Source organism: Chenopodium album, chromosome 19 (assembly GCF_948465745.1).
Source record: "Chenopodium album chromosome 19, dcCheAlbu1.1, whole genome shotgun sequence".
NCBI lineage: Eukaryota > Viridiplantae > Streptophyta > Magnoliopsida > Caryophyllales > Amaranthaceae > Chenopodium > Chenopodium album.
The window spans coordinates 26883043-26887824 of NC_137852.1; the positions used below are offsets into that span (position 1 = coordinate 26883043).

The 4782-nt window shown below is 37.5% G+C and overlaps 1 non-coding gene across 1 annotated transcript; it reads right to left on the reverse strand.

The window, feature by feature from the left end:
* Positions 1–1869: 1869 nt before the first annotated feature.
* Positions 1870–1976, reverse strand: LOC145596300 (small nucleolar RNA R71). Its single transcript, XR_014103149.1, has one exon. It is a non-coding gene; the product is annotated as a small nucleolar RNA R71 (small nucleolar RNA).
* Positions 1977–4782: the final 2806 nt, after the last annotated feature.

Consider the following 4782-nt stretch of genomic DNA (forward strand, 5'->3'; position numbering starts at 1 on the left):
GGAGTTGCGGGTTGGCTGGGATTGGTGGCGAAATGATTTCGGTGGCTATTGGAGGTGGTGCGAGTGCAGCAGCAGGGGAAGTAAGGGAGGTAGGTTTGTGGAAGGGTGTGTGACTAGTGTAAATGGTGGTATGGTGAGTGGAGTTGTGTTTCTGAGGTGGGGTGATGGGTGGTGTCGATTTGCTGCTATTGTTGTTGGTGTTGTGGGTGAATTAGAGGAGCAGGGGAGGTTGGTTTGTGTTGTTGGGCTGGTGTGGTGGATGATAAGGTGTTTGTAGGGTGAAGGTTAAGGCTGGCAGCAGTAGGTTGGTTAGGGGCATGTTGTTTGACTTAATTCTCGGACCTTGAACTCGATCGACCAAGGACCCGAAAACACCTACAACCAAAAACAACACAAGGGGATTATCAAAAGATAATATAAAATAAAATAAAATAAGAAAAATAAAGTAAAATAAAATAAGATAAATAAAGTAAAATAAAATAAAATGCTAAAACTAATAAAATAATAAAATTAAATGAAATAAAATAAAAAAATAAAATAAAATAAACTAGAAACTAAAAGAAAATAAATAAAAAGAGAGAAGTCGGAAATTATTAACTAAAGCTACAAAAATAAACTAAAAACTAATAAAAAGGGCAAAAATACACAAAATAAAGATTAAAGATGAGAATAATATAATAATAGAAATAAAGGATAAAAGGGTGAAATTATTGGAAAATAGGCCGGAATACGACTCAATAAACACCCTAAAAGTGACATAAAAGTCACTTATCAATGGTTAAGTCGAGATTCGAGATATGAGATTTAATACCGGTAGAGTAATTCTGTGATTGTAATACGTAGCGAAAGCCCTTTATAATTTGGTTAATTGATGCATTGATGATTGATTATTATGTTTTACCCTTGAGTATTATTTATTGGTGAACCTATGCCCTAGGTCTTTAATTCATTGATTCCTCCTTTTTTATTCTCCCTACTTATATTCTTCGTAGTATAATCTTTAAATCACAACAAATTGTTACTAATAATTTAGATTGCTATAAATTAATTAGTAATAGAAAGACTAGTTTCCCTGTGGATTCGACCCTACTTCCCTATCTACTTTAGTTAGAGGACTTACGTAATTACTTTTGATTAGGTGATATGACTTTAGCTTGTCAAAATTTGCCGCCGTTGCCGGGGAAACGGTTTTATTTTTATTTCTGATTGTTTTTGTAGTTTAGATAATTTTCTTTCGTCCCAGAGAACGTAAGTTCTTTAGGACAGTTCTCATATTTGTCGTCTAGTTCTTTGTTTATGTCCAAGTGTTTCAGATCAGGTTACATTTCATTCGATCTTGAGATCGAGCGCTCTTTGCATAAGCAAAAGAATGTATACAGGCAAATATTGGCGAGTTCCGGTGGTAATATTCCTAGAGGCCCTCCATCTGATTCTAGTGATTCAGAAACTTCATCAGAAACCTCTTCAGAATTAGAACTAGAGATGCTAGGAGATCCACCTAAAAAGCTCAGCGACTATTCCCAGCCATCTTTGGCGCATTTTCCCCACCTTTCTCCTACGTCAGATCTCGAGGGAGTTCAGTTCGAGATCAAGCCCCACTTCATCACGATGATAGAAAGGAAGCAATTTAGTGGAGCTTAGGGTGAAGACCCTAATCTTCGAATTGCCGACTACTGTCAATACTGTAATACTATAAGGCAAGCTGGGGTCACGCAACACCAAATAAGGGAGATTCTTTTTCCTTTCTCTTTATGTGGAAAAGCTAAATTGTGGTTTAATGGTTTAAATAGAACTGCACTTGGCATTACTAACTAGGAAACTCTTGTTTTAAATTTCTATAATAAATATTACCCTACAGAGAGAACATCCTTATTGAGAAGTGCAATTCAAAATTTTTCCCAAGAGCCGGATGAAATGTTATATGATGCTTGGGAAAGATTTAAAGATCTGCAGAGAGAGTACCCCCATAATAATTTAGCACAGTGGCAGTTGATACAAGCTTTCTACAATGGGATTGGAAATTCCTCTAGAACAATTTTAGACTCTGCAGATAATGGGAGGTTTGTGAACCTTAATGTTGATGATGCAGGTCAGGTTATCGAAGATATGGCAATCCACAATTCCCAATATGGGAATCCCAGAAGTTTTGCAAATAAGGGCAAACACCATATTGATTCAGTATCCTTTTTACAAGCTCAATTTACCTCTATTTGTCAGAAATTGGATAATCTCAGTACTGCTAACTCTAATGTAGCTTATGTTTCAGCAATTGATAATAATGTTAATGATGCTTTTTGTGAAAATTGTGGAATTGTAGGTCATTGGGAACAAGAGTGCAGGAGTTCCATGGAGCAGGTTAATGCTTTTCAATCCATCAAGCAAAATAACCCATACTCCAACACATATAATCCTGGGTATCGGAACCATCCTTATCTTTCCTACCGGAGTACTAATGTGCAAAACCCCACACCTCCACCTCGACAACAATCACAACAACAAGCACCACCACCACAGCAGAAATATTACCATCCCAATGCTGGCCAGAAAAACTAACAACAAACTCCTCCACCACATTCCAACCCGTCCTTATCAGAAATTAGAGCGATGTTAACTAGTATGCAAAAGCATATGGAGAGTAGAGACTTACAAATTGACTCAATTGTAGCCCACAATAAAGTCATGGATACTCAAATTGCATAGCTAGCCGCTGCTCTTCAGGTTCGCCAGCAGGGAGCCCTACCATCGCAACCAGTACAACCCATCGATAGGCTTTTGCAATTACCCTTAGGAGTGGTTCACACTACGACGGGCCTCCTATGCCCAAAGATGATGAACTTATTTTAACAGAAATTGCTAATCCTGATTCTTTTATACCAAAGGATATTAATCCTAGCTCTACAGGGTTAAAGGGTAGTACTAATATTTCTGATGTTACATTGCAGGGTATGCGAATCAAAGGTTGTGAGGACTAATGAAAAGAGCAATCAATTAGAATCAAAGAGCTATCTCCTAATTGTTAAGCTAGGGTTCACTATGAATAACAAATCAAGAGAATCACAATCAAAACCAATCCACAATTGCAATCCCTAAATTAATTGTTCGTGTCATTAGCAATTACAATGCAATCTAGTATAATTCTCAAGGCCTAATTGAATTACACACATGCAAACCTTCATTAATCACTTTAATCTCAACAATTAATCAACACAATTCCAAAATTAATCACAATTAATCAATCATACAAGTTTCACCCAATTCCTAGCCAACAACTACTCAAACAACAACATCAAATCAACTATCAACTATAGAGAACAAGAATCAACAAAATATCAAGAACAATTAATCTAATCAAACTTCAAATATCAAAATCAATCCAGACAAACATGAAATTAAACAAAGCAATTAAATGAGATAGAGTTTAGAAATGCTCATTGATAATACAGAAGATCTTCAACACAATTGTCACCATTGAATCTTCAATCTCTCAATCACCATTGAAATTCTTCACTTTCTCTCTCTAAAACTACTCTTAAGCTAGCCTAATCTAGAGAGAGAAGCTCTCAACCTAAGAGAGAGAAAACTATTCTAAAACTAAAGAATTACATGAATGAAGAATAATGAAAACCAAAAACTATATAAACAAAAGGAGAAAAGAAGCTTAAAATCGTAAAAGACCCAGAAACCCGCACCCACGGAGAACTCGGCCGCGCCCGCGGGCGCCCAAAACCTGAGCATGCGGGGTCAGGGCCCGCGCTCGCGGGGAAACCTCAGGAAAACCGCGGGTGCTTACTGCCCAAATACGGCAGTTTTAGAGCTGCAACAATCCCGCGCCCGCGGCAGAATTTCAGGGCTAACTTTGGAAGGCTGTAACTCTCAATCTATGAATTGTATGAAGGCATGCGACCTATCACTGGAAAGCTCTTCAAGTCTAATTTCCAACCCAACTTGAATTACATCAATCCAATTTGTAGAACTTGAGATATGGCTGAAACAATGCACAAAGGTCCTATTTGATACTTTGCAATCCTTCATTTTCCTTTGTTTCAAACTCAAATTCAATTCCGAAAAGTGCATATTGATGCTAGTGGGTGCTATTTTCAATTTCCATGCATATAGCCCGCGACGTACCTACAAAACAATACAAAGAAACGGAGAAGCGAGAGAAATAGCCGAGAAATGAATAAAATGATAAGAAAACCATTCAAATCATGCATTTCTCTAAACTAACATAAAATCACGCAAATCAAGCATTATTCTCTAAAAACACGACATAAACGACTAAAAACAAGCATAGAAATATAAAGAAAACATAGCCTAAAGGTGCCATAAATGGCACGGATCAGAACCTATGCCCTAGGTCTTTAATTCATTGATTCCTCCTATTTTATTCTCCCTACTTATATTCTTCGTAGTATAATCTTTAAATCACAACAAATTGTTACTAATAATTTAGATTGCTATTAATTAATTAGGAATAGAAAGACTAGTTTCCCTGTGGATTCGACCCTACTTCCCTATCTACTTTAGTTAAAGGACTTAGGTAATTACTTTTGATTAGGTGATACGACTTTAGCCTGTCACAGGCCTATCATGAGGAGATCAACGACGGTTTCCAGATCTACTAAGGGTGGACCTAGTAGTACCGATGGGTTGTGCCCTACAGCTTTGTCCTCCGCTTCGTCGGGGAACATTGTAGGGTTGTGCCCTTTGATTGTTCCGTGACGCTTTGCGTCCCTAGTCTTGCGGTGGTCGGTGAGAGGGACTGGCTTGGTTGTTTTTCAC